The sequence below is a fragment of the Lissotriton vulgaris genome, chromosome 7 (genome assembly GCF_964263255.1).
Source record: "Lissotriton vulgaris chromosome 7, aLisVul1.2, whole genome shotgun sequence".
Classification (NCBI taxonomy): domain Eukaryota; kingdom Metazoa; phylum Chordata; class Amphibia; order Caudata; family Salamandridae; genus Lissotriton; species Lissotriton vulgaris.
In genome coordinates this window covers 546750272-546767575 of record NC_141695.1, presented here as the reverse complement: position 1 = coordinate 546767575, position 17304 = coordinate 546750272, and the positions used below count along the sequence as shown (strand labels likewise).

Sequence of the window (17304 nt, the reverse complement as noted above, 5' to 3'; positions counted from 1 at the left end):
TTGTATTCCTGTTCTCGTTGATGTGAATCTCTCGTTAAACACGTTGAGAACACATGTTCTTGGCGGCAGAATCTGTTAACAGCTTTCACACCCCTACAGGGTCCGGAAAATGGCAACATAATCAATCCTGAGAGGTTCCTGTTCTAAGTCACATGACACACACGTACAGCCCAAAACTACCTTCGGTCCTCCCAGCGGAAGCGGGGCCTGGCCAAAAAATCACTTTAGCCACAGATGTCTGAAGGGTGGCCGGCGGCTGTGCTGCAGCCAGCCCCCGAGAATGTTAACATGTAGGAAAGAACAAGCATTATCCATGCAGCTTTTATTGCAAGCTGCCCCCGCCCATAGACAGTAGCAGGATCTGACTGAGCTCAAGGGCAATCTGCCAGAGCCAAAAGGGCTATTTTGACAGGTGAGAAGATGGGTCAGTTTGTTGGCCTATTTTGGGGTCAGGTGGTGGTGGTGGTGGTGGTGGTGTGGGGGCGGGGGTGGGGGGGTGGGGGGGGGGGGGGTGAGTGGGGTTCTTTTAATTTCCATGATATTAATACAAACATGTCCTGTAGTAAGCCCAAACGCATGCCTTTTCCCATACCTTCAGCAACGTCTATACAGAGTATCTGTACAAGTTCAAAACTGACCCGATTTGCAAATGTGGGCCACTTTTGTAGATATCTGATTTGCTAATGGAGTTCATTTTTATTTTGGTGTTGTGGCCTATTTTCTGTCTCAGGCGGACCAGACGTGGCCCGTGCAGGTAAGAGCGGTGGGGCCGGGTGGAGGAGGTCTGAGGGGGGTGGAGGGAGGGGAGGGGGTAACGGTTATCGACAGATGACAACAAGGGAAAATGTATTATTTATTTAAATTTCCCTCGTTGTCGTCCGTCAAATCCCCCTCCCAAGTCGACGCCACCGCTTTTTCCTGTACGGCCCGCGACTGAGGCGGACCCTGGACAGAATTTGCGAGTGTGGGCCTATGGCACTCCCATATTCTATTCGACTTTGATGATTTCTTGCAAAATATCCGAATAATATATAATGAAGAGGGTGGTTCACTTTGAGTCTGTGCTTTAATATGTCATAAACAACTTTGGCACTTTATATGGGGTTGAAGTGCAAGTACAAAACAATTAGTGCAGGAAATAAGGGGGATCAAGTCGGATACTGGATCTGGCAGCTGTTGTTGAGTCAGATCCAGGACCTGTACTGGCTCCACTGAATTATGCAGATTTTGTCATTGTGTTATTTGCCAACACTGGGGCACATTCAGCAGTGCCTGCACGTTGCATACTTTTCATTCGAAACAGCAATCTGCAGACGGTGAAGGGCTTTCTTGTTTTCATGTCCTTCTAGCTGGATCCAAAACCAAGGCCTCATTTGAAGGGCTATCAGCCCTTCTTTTGTTCAAGTATCATCCTGGCTGGGAGCTATCTGGAGCCTAAAAACCTCATGCCAGTGCAATGGAGGGAAACAAAGGCCCACAGCGTGTTGCCTCCCCACAAAGACTTACGAGAAAGTATGATTTAGATTCTGGTTTTTAGGTCTTGCCTACGCAGCACACATGCGCTGCTAAGGCAAAAAGACCTTTAGCTATTGCTTTGGCTTTTCAGCCAAAAACGTGCACACGTTCCATTGCCTTCAATGGCAACGCGTGCATGTCTGGCGATTCACTGCGGGAGCGAGTGCCGCCATATGGTAGCAATTATCGCCCTTGCAAGTGATTCGCGCAGCCCCTCCCCTCCCCCTGCTGCCGCGCGAGGTGCGCGCACGCCTCCCCCTGCTGTCAGCAGCCTGCCGCGCTTGTTTAGAAGGTTTGTGTTTGCTTTTAAATATTAATACAGAAATGGCCTTGAAATCGACGGTTGCACTATCAGTAAAGTTTCTACATAACGTGCTCACTGACATAGTAAACAATAGTCGGTTTTTCGCGAGCAATGAATAAGTATTAAATGGAGCTTCCTAATTTTTGCGGTCAGATCGATTAATTTCCCATGTGAAATCATTATTTTGTAGTGGATTCTTATCCAGTGGCATATTCTGGTTTCTTTGTTGGATGGTGCATTATACGGTTTCCGGTGCTGACCGCGTTTTTTTATGTCAATCAAAACATGGCCGTCAGCAGCCATGCAGTAGCAGGTCACGGGGTTCTTTCAGGGCACTGATATTGTGTCTGGATATGGATGGGGAGTCTGGCTGACTGACATTGTTGGAAGCCTGGGGCTTCCTATCTTGATTCAGATGGTGTTGGCTACAAGACGAGGTGTTGTGTTCTTGGAATTAGGTAGCAGGTTTTTGTTTCCGAGTGACATCTGTGCATGCGTCGACACTTCCATGGTGGCTCCTGAAATGCGCTGTGGTAAGTCACTGGGGCAGGTGGGCTGTGCAGCAGAGCCCTGCGCTACTATATCTGCAGGTACACGTGCACTGTACAATTCCCACATATCATGACGTATGTTATGTCGCAAATGGGCAATGTTTTGAATTGGCCCAAAGGGGTAAGCAACTGTTGAGCGAGAGGGGTCCTTAACTGGGGTCTATGTGTTATTTATTGCTGTTTTAGAACGACAGTCTGACTGGAACAAATCAACAAGCCTAATAACAGAGTGATAGTGAAATCAACAGCGAACAAGCATTGGCATAGCCAATAGGTCTCGCCTTTGGGACCTTATACGTTTTTAGTTATCCAGTACATTATACTTGGTGCAACAACATCAACTGTTGCATGGCTAAACACGTATAAGGTCCCAAAGGCGAGACCTATTGGCTATGCCAATGCTTGTTTACTTTGTTCAACTCCTGTATGAAAGAGCGATGCATGTACTGTGAGAGTTTCAGATGTTTCTGTCTGTATGAGTAATTATACAAATAATGATTTAAATAGCACTTATATTTTTTAGAAATATTTCATAGTGCTACTCATCCTGATGTAGGGTTTCAGAGCATTTTACATCACACACATTATACAGAGACAATAAATCCTACAAGTGTGTACATCAACATGTAAGACATGTTAGCTAACACAATGAGGGTTACAAGGTTTAAGAGTCACATAGAATTCATACTGGTGGCACCTTGTAATGTTCTGTAGCCACTATCAGGAGCCGAGGAAAAAATACCTGCTGCCTATCCTGAGAGAACTGGGGTTTACTCAGGTGCGCCCGGCGCTGCTTTATTTACAGCTTGTACTAAATCCACGGATAACATTTTGCATTGCTAATTTTTTAGTGGCCGCAGTAAGGGTGAATGCTGCGGGTCAAATTTCGCCTTCTTAAATCACTGTATGTAGTACTTTTTTTTTTTTTTTAACACTTATCTGCTTATATGTATTTTATGCTATGTTTTATCTGTTTTATGTCCTCTTTGTATGACTTGGAAAAAGTCGAATAAAGATATCTTGACTGACTGACTGACTGACATACTGGTGGGCATTATATGTTAAGATGCATGATATGGATAAACACAAAGTCAGGATTTGAAAAGTAACAAGGTGGTTGGTGGTTCTTTGTACTAACAAGACCTTATTAATACCTGAAATAACACTTTTCAGCAGCCTTAGAATAACAACCGATTGAGAAAAAAAACAATGAAGGGCTAAACCCAAGCCTTGCAGTTCACGTGCTGCTCCTTGATGCCTGTTCTTATTGCAGTGTGCTGCATTAGAAAGATTGCAATTTATGAACTGTGAGTAACAAAAGGATTTCTGTTAAATGCAGTAACCCATTCTACATAAAGTAAAACAAGTATTGGCATAGCCAATAGGTCTCGCTTTTGGAACTTTATAAGTATTTAGTTAAGCAGTACAATATCCTTGGTGCAACAACATCAACTGTTGCATGTCTTAACACTTATAAGGTCCCAAAGGCGAGACCTATTGGCTATGGCAATACTTGTTCATTTCTTGTAAGCACTCCACGAAAGTTCATCTGTACTCCCTAGTGTGCTTCTCATCAATTGGTTTGCTTTGCTTAAGTGCTTGAGAAGGAATTATGGAACTTTTGAAAAAAATACAAATGTTAGGTTTTTAGATCAAAGGATGAGCAAGACCTTTTTGGTGGCCAGGATGGGTAATGCTGAGCTTTGTATTTGCAAGGACAGCATTTCCAATAATCAATAGGTTCAGAATAAAAACGTAATTTGTATAATTAACTGGGGCAAGAAAGTAGGGGTGGAATTTAGGCAGGGGTCCACTGTGCTTCTTGGAAGAGGGTCTGCAATATTTCTTCAACTTAGCTTAAAGCACGGAGGATTCCATTTGAAAACTTTGGTGGTAATGGTTCAAGAGATTTGCTTCATTTTCCCACATCCTCTGGAGATATTCTGAACCAATCTCCCAATATTAATTTAGAGCAATCCTCCTTTCAAGCATCTGTAACTTGTGCTGCAGCTTCTAGTGAGTGCGGTGTATTGAAGTGCTCCAGATAAGGTATCTTGCTTCACAGAATTGGTCTCCATTTACAAGCTGATACAACATTGGTGAATTTTGTGAATTCGGATCACTACTTCAGAAAAGACTTGGGTGGCTAGGCAAAAGGGAAAAATAGCAGGCTTGTAGGGTGCCCATCAAACATGAGGGGCCCGATTCACAGAACTAACTTAAGACAAAATCCTAAACTTACTACCATTTTCGTATTCACAGAAGGCACTTACTCATTTTGTTATTCACAGAAGACACTTACTCATTTCGGTATTCACAGAAGTTAGGAGTCCTAACTTTAGGACTCCTAAATGCCTTCTGTGAATACCGAAGTCTTAAAATAGCTCCATAAAAGTGAGCAGTGAAAGGAGACAGGTACTTGGCGATGCTCTAGGCAAGGGCCAAACACAAGAAATGCATTACATGCCCACCCAAGCTTAAACCGTAAATCAGAGCGCTCAGCTCTTATGCCATATAATGATACAGCATGCATTGTGGAACAAGCTTGGTGGGATGTGTCAACTTATTTATTTACTGGCAGCTCTATCCTTCAATTCCAGCTTTTCCCCATAACAAGTATCTGATCTTGAGCTAATAATTAAATATCATTTAAAGGATGATGCACTTTGAGCTCTTTAGCAAGACTCTCCGGGGTAGTCCCGCCCAACATACAAGAAGGAGCACATTAAACACAATGTTCAAACTGGTACAACGACACCTAGGTTCAGAAAGCCGAGATATAACCAAATGCTTATTTGCTTATACTAAAGTCTTTTAGGAAGTACTCAATACAAACACGAGTACACAAAATGAGTAAGGTTGCCGCATCTGTACATATCGAAAACGTCACCAGCAAATGAGCTAGATCCACGGATTAGTGTGCCGTTGCAAATATCTCTGTGTATCATGAAGTCAATATGTTGTAAAAGAAATGCAGCAAGACATATCAGTGAATTAAGGTAGTTGCTACCGCAATCTATGGCGCGTCCACGGGTGAGATGTACCCAACCGTTCATTTTGTAAGGTAATTATTTTTGCCCATTATATCGGTCATCTGGTTAATAACACTAAAATGAAAGAAAGAAGAAAATTCTTCCCAGACAACATTCATAAGGCAAAATATGTAATAATGTATGGGAAGACAAGAGTCAAACAGGAGAGAGGAAGAGCATAGATCCAACCACCATGAATGAGAAACAATTCGAGCGAATAAGAACACACAATGCCTCAAAACATGCCTATTCATGTGAGTTTCAGTACGTCCTAACCCATTAAGTTCCAAGATTGAAAACGCACTAAAAGCGTAATGAAACACGAAGACAAATGCACCTAACAGAAGGCTGTGGTGCATAGGTAAATAACAGACTGAAACAACTTACTGAAATAAGACTAGTCACGGCACAAAGCTTTTAGCTGTCAGGTCACCAGAATACGGATGCACTTTAAAAAATGTTCAGAGGGGTAAATCACTGGGGAGTAAGTGAAACAGTGGAGAGAGGTGATTACACTCTCCAAAAGTTTGGTGAGTGCTAAACATTGCACGCAGACGTCTCCTTACATTGAATCCTACAACGGCTAAGATATGGTAAATACCCTCTCAGGGTAATCAAAGACGGAAAAAATTAAACCAAGGTTGCGAACAACTTGATATCAAAGTCTGTTAAGTGCCTCAATGCTGCGCAAACCTCCAAATTTCTATGACCAACAGAACGGTGAGATGCCCAGTAACTATACACTGCTGGAAAATTGTACCAAAGCCAAATCCTTAAGCAGGATGTGCCTTTAGTAATGAGAAAATTACAGAAAAAAATGACAATAAAATTCCAGATGCGACACTGGTAGACTAGAACCTATAACTATGCCAGGCATGTTACTAAAACTGTTACTAAACGCATTATGTCCCAGTTAGAAACATAGTGCCCAACCACTTACCTATGTGCATTCTACATTCGAAAGCTCCACACCAACAGACGTGTGTATGACGAGAAAAAAGTAGGTGGGTTTAGACTGCCATTTGTAGTACTCATGATTGGTTGACCCAGAGAGATCCCACCTGTGATTTTAAGAAGCAGGCTCAGACCTTGAGAAACAGGATCAGCCATTTTTTAATGGTCATAAGGCCAATCAAAAAAGGCAAAAACTGTTGCTTCGGAAATTGGGTGCCCTGAAACCTAGAACACTATTTCGAAAACAGTTGTTATCAAAAGTAAATTCCATGAAAATTATACTGCATAAGTCTACGAAGTTAATTAAAAACATAGTATAATAGAGTATAAATGGATTCCCATATTTAACATGATCCGAACGACAGCCATTACAAAGCAATATCACACTCCTATTTAATTTGACGAAACGGTTCAGGGCATCTTGTAACATAGTTAAAGATAGTCAAACGAATCCACACCATGCAGCTCTACACAGTGTGAGAGTAAATGTCCAAGCCTAAGAAAATAAAGGCGGCCATTTCAAAACGTCAGAATATCACGATTGAGTACAGAGAAACGTTAAGAAAACTGCTCAACTTGACCACGCAAGTGACTTACCAAAAAACACACTCCTCAAGCACTGATGTTGTCCAACACATCATTTTAATGGTTAATCGTGACAATTAGTTGCTTGAGACAGGTCTGCCATGTCCCCGGTAATTCATTTACATGCTGTAATGGGCCAAAATAAATTAGAGACCAAACTGGAGTGTAATAACAAAAATAAAACACACTTCGAAATGTGCGTTAGTTGTACCTTAGCAACATTATTCCATCTGAATGATATGCCTGCTTTACTCTGAAAAATATGGATCCTATTGAATCTAGCATCAATGTCGTGGCACATGCTCTAACTCCTTGAAAAATTAAAAACAAAATATGAACCATGAAGCGGGCATGGCGCTGAACAAACAAAAGCAGCGTGTTCTGATCAAACAAAGGTCGCCTGGGGTCAAAAAGCATATCATTATAAAAAGTGTTTTTGCACACGCTACCTTACATCTGCAAGCATGCGATTAAATAAAAAAATCTAAATCTGCTGAGTTCAGCGAAGCCCAAGCGAAGAAGTGGTGCTGCGGGTTGCGTGTTTGCGCTGCTTGTCGTACACGACTACAAGCCCGTGAAAGACAGATGGCGGCTGCCCGCGTGAACGCAAGCACTAGGCCAGCCAAAGTGTGGGGTAGCTCTTTGAAAACTCACTTACTAAATGTTTCAAAGCAGCGTCTGCGCTGGCTCAGCGAGACCTAAAAATGTGATCTGCATGTTGCACGATGTGCTTTGCAGCAGCCCATTAACCCTCTATCTTACTTTATCAGTCAAAACTTTCACAAGATAAAACACAGATCTCTCCAGCAAGTGCGTTAACCACCAAAGTTATCTTATCATTATTATTTGCTGATAATTGCAGTACAAACTAAGATCTTTGCAGCATGTGCCTTAACTACATAAAATATGTTAAAATGCAATCTGTTTGTGACCAATTAAGTGAGCTGAAACGGATTTACTGTCACATTTGTCCTAATAAATTAACTAACATGCTGTTTTTTATGATTCCTCCCCTTGGGTCTCCTCCTCCTTTCCGCTGCCACACCCTGACCCCAATTTATGGGTTCACGGAGTAAATGCTTTTCTATTTCCAGCACTCCAAGTAATACAACTGTGTTCCAATGAAAATGTGCACATCCGCCACTTCCGTGTTTGCGTTGCCTATGGTGCAAAATCCCCAAATGAAGGTCTGGAAAATATTTGTGTTGGCTGCGTTTTACAAGAGGATGTTTTTTCCACGTTTTACTTGCAGCGTCAGTGAGGTATGAGCCGGCCTTTCCTTGCAGACAGAATATGACAAGTACTCTCTGTGACTGCTTAATAACTCGATCTCTCACTTACAGAATGCCACATTTAACATGGCCATGGTTACACCATCATTCTCAGCTGTTGGATGAAATCACTGAAGCTGACAAGCAGACATCACCATACAGGCATTTATTAGTATTAATTGATTTACCTTCTTCAGCACACGGTAGCAGTTTGTCTGGCCTCTAGGCGCTGATAAACAGTGGTAATTATTGTGATTCGGCTCATCAAGGAAAAGGTACTGTTTTTCAAATAATGGCATACTCACCTAGAGGACTTTTGGTGTTTGTGTGTGTTTTAAGAATCTGCAACGAAGTAAAGACAATGGTTTGAAAATCAACCCCATTTTCACAAGCCAGCACTTCCAGCAACATGTACCCCTCTGAATTGGGTAAAAAAAAACAGAAAGATGTGGTGTGTGTGTGAACAATGTGTATATTGAATCTCCTTCTGGCTCTGTCTTTTGCTCAGAAACTAAACTGGCTGCCTAGAAATGTAAATGAGTATTATTGATGCTGACCATTTATATGGCTCACAAAGTCAATTGACTCCACAGGCTTAAATAGGAGGTACCATGTTCTCTCGATCTAATGTATTAATTTCATCAACCCGGCTAGGATGAAAAGCGAAGTCAACCAAGCTAGGGTGGAATCCTTTGCCTTTCTGGCTGCACACAGCTTTGCGCCAGGGATGAGCCGACACTGCTCCCGCAGCTTTACTCAAATGCCAAGCAAGAGCTCTTCAGCTGTAAGAGATGTGAGAAAAGCTCTCAAGGATGCGAAAACCAGTCTCAGTGAGTCCTCATTTCCCACTCCCCTTTTCCAGGTTACATTGCTCAAGATCCAGGACAGGAGCTCACACATAAGGTCTTAGAAAGACCTTTTTGAGGGGGAGTGGGGGGCGGTGCTCAATTCAAGAACCGAGCAACACCCGCTGCTGGGCTGGCCAACAGTTGTGTGCATGGATGACAATTCACCAAAATGCCTGGGGTAGCGGAAGTGACATCGCACGCCATTTGACCTTTACTTTAACTCACTTACACATGCCTACACATACTAAAACATTCACATACTCTCGCGCACATAAACACACTCTCTTTCGCAGGCATGCATACAACATATAGCTTCCAGAGAGGGCCACATTCCAGCTAAATTACTCTATTTTTTATTACACCAATAGCGAATAGTATTCACTATTTGTATAATAATTTTTTTTACAGAAATCAGGCAAGTGGACCTCCAACCAGCATACATTAGGAAGAGCTGTCCCTGTGTTCCAGATCTTGATTTTTCTACCTCTGAGGCCAGAGGTCGCAAAAGCAGTGCCAGGGTAGCAAGGGGCAAGCCAGGGGTCGAGGCTGTGACCCCTGGCGACCCCTAAATGACCCCCATGAAGTTGTGTTTTTGAGGGCTCGCCATCGCATGTTAAACTGCAGTTACTGATAATTTCACTGACTGACCAGTCATATATTTTTTTTACCATGTACCACAAAAGGAGTCGTCTCTTGGTACAGATTCATGAACGTTTTTCTCCACTAAAGCAGTGGCCTAGCAAGGGTTCCATTGTCCCTAAGACAAGCGAGAAAGAAATGTGCGCCTTGCCCTGGCTTCGTAGTAAAAAATACAACTGGGTGCATTGGGACCCCGAGACCACTGGGCCCTGGCGCCATTGCACCTTCTGCACTATTGATAGGTACACCACTGCATTCAAGTGTAACTTAGGCGCACAAAAATGAATTTGCAATTCAAAATTAAATTTTAAATTTGGGAATTACACAGCACACAGTTCTCATGTATGACTGATTTTCCATGGCTGTAACGAGTACTGCAGTGTTGGGCTGGAAAAATGTAAGGAAACCCTGCAGGCTTTTTTTTCGTGCTCAAATATTTTATTGTATTTAGAAGAAAAGGTATACAATCGAGATGTACTGCAATACATACATGGAAGCAGTGAAACATACATGCAAGAAGTGAAACATAATGAACATGCCAGCATAATGAAAATCATATAACAGTAATCTTGGCTGAAGAAATAGCAAAGAGAGTACTCGCTACGGTGTGAAAGAGGTGGGACAGAACTGTCATATGAGTGCGACAGGGTAAAATACGACAGCATGTAATTTACTTTTTAAGCCATTCAGGTGATTGCTGCCGCATAAAAGACCTAAAAGGCATTGTGACAAATGTAGCCCGAAGTCAACTGTGCATTACAATACTAACTATGTGCGGCAAAATATGCATGGCCTAATAATTAGGGTATGCCGATAAGGGACACTAAAACGAGTGGGGAAGGGAAGGATGGGAAGGGAAGGATGGAGAGGGAGGGGTGTATTGGCATGATGGGACATTTGCTTTCTTGGGTTTTGAAGGAAGAAACCCAAAAGGAGTTTGAGCCACTAGATCCTGGGGGCACAGTTCCATATAACTATCCAAGGAATGCCACACTGTACTAGCGATTGGAGGTGTGGACTGCTTGCCTCCAATTAGTGTTCAAGTTCAAAAATTTGTATAGCGCACTACTCACCCAGAGGGCCTCAAGGCGCTTGGGGGAGGGGGGTACTTTACTTATCGAATATCCAAGCTTTTAGTTGCTTTCTGAAGGAGAGGTGGTTCTGTACAAGGCGGAGGTGGGTGGGGAGAGAATTCCAGGTTTTGACCGCTAAGTAGGAGAAGGTTCTTCCCCCCATGGTGGATCTATGGATGCGCGGAATTGCGGCGAGGGCTTGATTGGACGATCGTAGTTGGCGGGTGGGGGTGTAGAAGGACAGTCGCGTGTTGAGGCATTCGGGTCCTAGGTCGTAGAGGGCTTTGTGTGCGTGGGTGAGGATACGGAACGTTATTCTCTTGTTGATGGGGAGCCAGTGGAGGTCTTTCAGGTGATCGGAAATGTGAGCTTGACGGGGGATGTCCAGTATGAGTCTAGCTGAGGCGTTTTGGATGCGTTGGAGTTTTTTCTGTAGTTTGGCTGTGGTTCTGGCGTAAAGGGTGTTTCCGTTATCCAGTCGGCTTGTGACCAGTGCGTGGGTGACCGTCTTTCTTGTTTCGTTGGGGATCCAGCGGAAGATTTTTTTGAGCATGCGTAGGATGTTGAAGCATGAGGATGAGACGGCGTTGACTTGTCTGGTCATCGAGAGGGAGGAGTCCAGGATGAAGCCCAGGTTACGTGCGTGGTCCGTAGGTATGGGTGCGGTTCCCAGGGCCGGTGGCCACCATGAGTCGTCCCAGGCGGAGGGGGATGATCCTAAGATGAGGACTTCCGTTTTGTCCGAGTTCAGTTTTAAACGGCTGTTCTTCATCCACTCGGCTACTTCTTTCATTCCTTCGTGTAAGTTGGTTTTGGCGGTGTTTGGGTCTTTGGTGAGGGAGAGGATCAGCTGGGTGTCGTCTGCGTAGGAGATGATGTTGAGGTTGTGTTGGCGTGCGAAGGATGCGAGGGGACTCATGTATATGTTGAAGAGGGTGGGACTGAGTGATGATCCTTGTGGTACGCCGCAGATTACTTCGGTGGCCTCTGATCTAAAAGGGGGGAGGCGGACTCTCTGGGTTCTTCCGGCGAGGAACGAGATGATCCAGTCCAATGCCTTTCCTTGTATTCCGACGTTGCTGAGGCGTTGTATGAGGGTGCTATGACAGACTGTGTTGAAGGCTGCGGAGAGGTCAAGTAGGATGAGGGTAGCTGTTTCTCCGTTGTCCAGTAGAGTTCGTATGTCGTCTGTTGCTGCGATGAGGGCAGTTTCAGTGCTGTGTTTGGCTCGGAAGCCGGACTGTGAGGGGTCGAGGGATTTGTTGTATTCGAGGAAGGCGGCGAGCTGACTGTTGACGGCTTTCTCAATAACTTTGGCAGGGAATGGGAGGAGCGATATGGGGCGGTAGTTCTTAAGTTCGGTGGGGTCTGCTGTGGGTTTTTTCAGAAGGGTGCTGAGTTCAGCATGTTTCCAGCTTTCCGGGAAGGTAGCGGAGTTGAGGGAGCAGTTGATGATGTCTCGGAGATGGGGTGCGATGATGGAGTCTGCTTTGTTGAAAATGTGGTGGGGACATGGGTCGGTTGGCGATCCTGAGTGGATGGAGTTCATCAGGCGGATGGTGTCTTCAGTGGTGATTGGGTTACAGGCGTAAAGGTTGTTAGCGAGGGGTTTTGGTTTGGAGGTGGGTGGAGTGGACTGGTCTCCGGACTGGTTTTCAAAGCTGTTATGTATGTCGGCGATTTTGTTGTAGAAGAAAGAGGCTAGGGAGTCGCAGAGGTCTTGGGAGGGAGTGATGTCGTTGGTGCCGGCGGTGGGGTTGGTAAATTCTTTGACGATGTTGAATAGTTCCTTGCTGTTGTGGGCGTTGTTGTCAAGTCGATCCTTGAATGCGGATTTCTTGGTGGATCGGATCAGTTGGTGGTGTTTGCGGGTGGCGTTCTTGAAGGTGGTCAGGTTGTCAGTGGTTGGGTTTTTTCTCCAGGCTTTCTCGAAGGTGCGACATAACTTCTTGGATTTCTTAAGGTCATCGTTGAACCAGGGGGCTTTTTTGTTACCTTGCTTGATTTGATGGTTTTTAAAGGGTGCTAGTTCGTCGGCGCTGTGGGTGATCCATTGTGTGAGGTTGGTGGCTGCTTGGTTTGGGTCTGATGATTTGGCAGGAGGGTTTTGGTGAAGCGATGTGAAGAGCTGGTCGGTAGTAATTTTGTTCCAGTTTCTTCGGGGAATAAGTTGGTAGGGGGTTGTGGGTCGTGGTCTTTTTGTAGTTGAAGTGAACACAGCTGTGGTCAGTCCAGTGGAGAGCTGTGGTGTGATTGAAGGAGATGTGCTTGCTGGAGGTGAAGATTGGGTCGAGCGTGTGTCCGGCATAGTGGGTGGGGGTATTGACAAGTTGTTAGAGTCCGAGGTTGGCCAGGTTGGCCAGAAGGGTGGTGGTGTTGCAGTTGTTTTTCTTTTCCAGGTGGTAGTTGAGGTCTCCCAGTAGAATGTAGTCCTCGGAGGGGAGGGCGTGTGGGCTTATGAAGTCAGTGATGTCATTGCTGAATTGTCTGCGGGGTCCTGGTGGTCTGTAGATGAGGGTGCCTCTGAGTGTGGTCTTGGGGTCGGTGTGGATCTGGAAGTGAAGGTGTTCGGCGGTAGCGAGGTAGTCGTCGGAACTGGTCGTGATGCGGATGGTGTTCTTATGGACGATGGCAATGCCACCTCCTGTTTGGTTGGTGCAGTCCTTTCGGATGATCTTGTAGCCGTCCGGGATGGCTATGGCGATGTCGGGTGCTGATGAGGCGTTCATCCAGGTTTCTGTAAGGAAGGCGACATCCGGCGATGTAGTGTCGAGTAGGTTCCAGAGTTCAATGGCGTGTCTGTGGACCGAGCGGGTGTTGAGCAGGATGCACTTTAGGTGGTTAGTGTCGGGGCTCTGATTGGAGTCTGTGGATTTGGTGTGGGTCCTGATGCAGTCGAACTTGCAGGAGTGGCAGGTGAAGGGTCCATGGGTGTGTCCTGGGGCGGCTTGGTAGCAGTTTGGTGGGTGGCCAGGGTTAAGGGCTGAGAGGGTTGCGGCGTCGTATGTTATGCGGGCGGAGTGGATTTTGCGGGGGTCAGGGGGTCTGGCGCTGGGCGCGGTCCAGGCGCGGACGGGCGTAGACGGGCTTACCTTTGGCGCACCTTCGGCGCGCATGGGGCGCGCCCGCTGCGCGTATGTTGCTCTGACATAAGTGGATGGTGGAGGGGTGGAGCGAGGGAGGAGCAGCTGGGAGGCGGGAGCGGGGTGGAGGGATGGGCTAGGAGGCACAACAACAAGATGGCAGCACAAACAAAAGCGAAAGTGGACGAGATTGGGGCACAGTCTCTAATATCGCTATGCTATGTCCAATGGCACCGGCACAATCAGGCACATATATTTTAAATAGGCAAAGCGAGCAATGCAAATAGCTATAATGCAGCCAATGAGAGTGAAGCACAAATGATAAAGGCGGCAGTCAGCAGTATGGCGCTACTATATCGTCAATGCGAGCAATGCACAGAAATTCAAAGCGGCAGTGATAGATGTTGAAAAGATTTCCATTCTGTAAGTATGACTTTATCTGCAATAGTTAAGCGCAAATCCATCAGCAACAGATCTATAGTATCAAGAGGCAGGGGTGATGGTGCAGCCCAGGGACCCAGTATAATCATAGTAAACAAGAGATTAATGGGTATATTAAAGATTATTGATAAATGCTTTTGTAAAGAAACCCAAAAAGAGTCTAATAACGTGCACTTAAAGAACATGGGTTGATGAGTGCTCAGCTCTAAGTTTCAATTCCAGTACATATCATGATCTCTGACTTTAATTTGTGTAAATGAGCAGGAGTCCAATGTAGGAGATTTATTGTGAAGAATTTTGATTGAATTAGCGACTGAGCAATCTTATTACCCAAGGATGATATCCCAATCAACTGCCAGGTATCAGGGGAAATATATTGATAGACGTCCTCATCAAAATGTTTTGACAATTTGACACAAGTAATTGTGAGCTGCGGGGAATGGAGGACAGAGAAAAATGTGTATATCTTGGATGCTATTTGACCCAAACGTTGCCAAAGGTCAAGAAGTGAGACTACTACAGAGTCCATAAAAAGGACGAGTTTAGAAAGTTTGACTTTGGGTTTTAAAAAAGTATAGAAGTCCATGTTACTAAGAATATGTTTCCTAGCTAGGGATAAAAAAAGGAAAGAGGCTCACGATTAGTATCGTAAAGGTCTCGGACTAATCTGATGCCTTTGGAGGCCCACTGAGATGCCGTGCTAGGATCGATGTCAGTAACGTAAACCCTGCAGGCTTTTGAGTTTGGTGTTATTCAAAAACATTTTGCAGAGCCACTCCTTGTAAGTACTTGTAAAGTGGTTGCTAAAATAATTCGGATAATAAATGTGTCTAGGGACAGATTGGGTAGGAAACACCCACAAATTTCATCGGTTGTGGGGTAAGGATGTTATCATCAGAAAAAAACATAAACATTGTCAAAGTCAGTAGGTCTCACTTCTTCAACTTATCAGCTTTGCCAAAGTTTTTGCCGATGTTGTGCAGCATCAATAAAAAAAGGAAAACAGTTAGGCATGTGAGACATGATGCTATAGAGGCCTAGCGTGATGAGTATGCATGTGAATATATCACCATGCATGCACGTGTATACAGCATGATGCAAGCACCATTTTTTAATGTTTTATTTGCTGTTCCAAGGTGGTGAATGCCCATTTGAGCAGTATATAAAAAAATACTTAAACGTGCACAATTTAGAATTTCGAAAACAGAGCTGAAAGTCTGTAAGTGGCAGCTGCCATCACCTTAAAAAATTGTAATTGGGAAAAAAAAGTTTCTTTAAGGGCATTGATGAGAGGTTTGGGTAGACTGGATGGGAAATGATCATGAGAAAAGGGGTGGGGGCAACGGGAAGTGGCTAGGGGAGTAAGGCAGGAGTCTCAGGTTGGGAAGAATGAACAAAAAGACAAAATAAACAAAACAGGGCAGGGGAAGCAGTGAATGAGCTGCCAGCTGTGAAAGGAGGAATCCACACAGAGCACACAAGTGATCGAATTCAAGAGGGAGGGCAAGATAAAGCGCCCCATTATGGTGTATGCGCTGCGCATTCATGTGAAAACACGAAGCAGCTGCTCCGCGATTTCACACTGCAGGCGGCAGCCGCCTGCACTTTCAAAGGGGTTTAGAGATCCCTTAGCAGGCGGGTGCAGTCAGTAACTGCACCCACCTGCAATGGTATGCTTGGGGGGTCCATGGGACCCACTTTCTTCCCTGCAGAGAGCTGCTGTCAGGAGGCGCACTGACAGTGAGCCACCTTTTAAAAGACGCACAGTCAGTGCGCCTCCTGTGGGCTTTGTGCCCGCATCTGTAATATGAGTAAAGACAACAGCGGTCCTATGCAAGGAGGGATATAGTCAATAGATAAATATAGACACAATAGAAACTATATTGTAAATTGACTTGCCCAGCCGGGCAGAGGTCTAATATTTAATTTAGAACCACAATATTAGGAGATACCTTCAACAATTTCTTGGAGATGGGCACAAGCCTGTGCCCAGATGTTTACAAATTGTCATGGTTAGCGGAGTGGACAGAACGTAGAGAAAGGTTTTTAGGCAAAAGCTATTGTTTTCTGTGCATATAGCAATAACAGAATTCACATTTACACCATTACTTGAAATATAGTAACAGATACACAACAGAGTATATGGTGTAGAAGTTGTCGACGGCGTTTTGATCCCATTACATAGTTACAGGGATCATCATCAGGACTGAGTAAAGCCTAATCATTCCTAGCCATGATAGCCTAAAGGAAAGGGGAGAGAAAAATAAGGACGTTTGTCCAAGAGAGGACACATTTTAGTTATTGCTACACACTTATATTTGTAATTTAAACATAAGTGACATTCAGTGTTTGTAATATGGCGTGGGTGCAGAGCCAAAGGAATTCTCTCATTTGCATAGGGCACGCCCATATGCAAATGAGGGAACACCCACTGTTGATAGCGGTGGTTCTTTAAGTGCACCATCGCTATTGGTATTATAGAAGGGGACGCACAAGCATCTGCGCCCCGTCTATAATACCGAAGTGCCCAGCGGGCACGTAAAGCGAGAGCAAATGCCTGTTACGCCCCAGCGGCACCATCTGTAATACGGCCCCAGAAATGTTGGGAGACCTGGAAACTGACAACACTTTCGGGGACATGACACAATGGATCCTGAGAGGTGCCCATGCTTTCCAAGTAGTAAATTATCCTCGAAAATATGTACTAAGGATAACACAAGTCATCTTGGAACTAGTTCTGTGATGTAATAGAGGCACACGGCATTCAATGGTAATGCACAACATTTTCACAGGTTACTGTTTATTGAAGATAGCAAAGGAAAAGAAGAATACCGTGTACATGTCCTGGGCCTTATGCCATAGGCCTCTCCATCACTCCCGAAATGGCAGCTGTACAATTAATGTCACTTTCAGCGGAGACTAAATAGCCATTGCAGCTGGGCTATAGCCAGAATCAGCGACCTGTACATTAAATGCCAGATCTACATTTGGTGCCCCAATGCAGAATA

At 44.7% G+C, this 17304-nt stretch overlaps 1 protein-coding gene across 2 annotated transcripts in view; it reads left to right on the top strand.

Moving 5' to 3' along the window:
* The window catches only part of NTN1 (netrin 1), a 464858-nt gene that overhangs the window by 283948 nt on the left and 163606 nt on the right, over positions 1-17304 (top strand). The gene's annotated exons all lie outside the window — the stretch shown is intronic.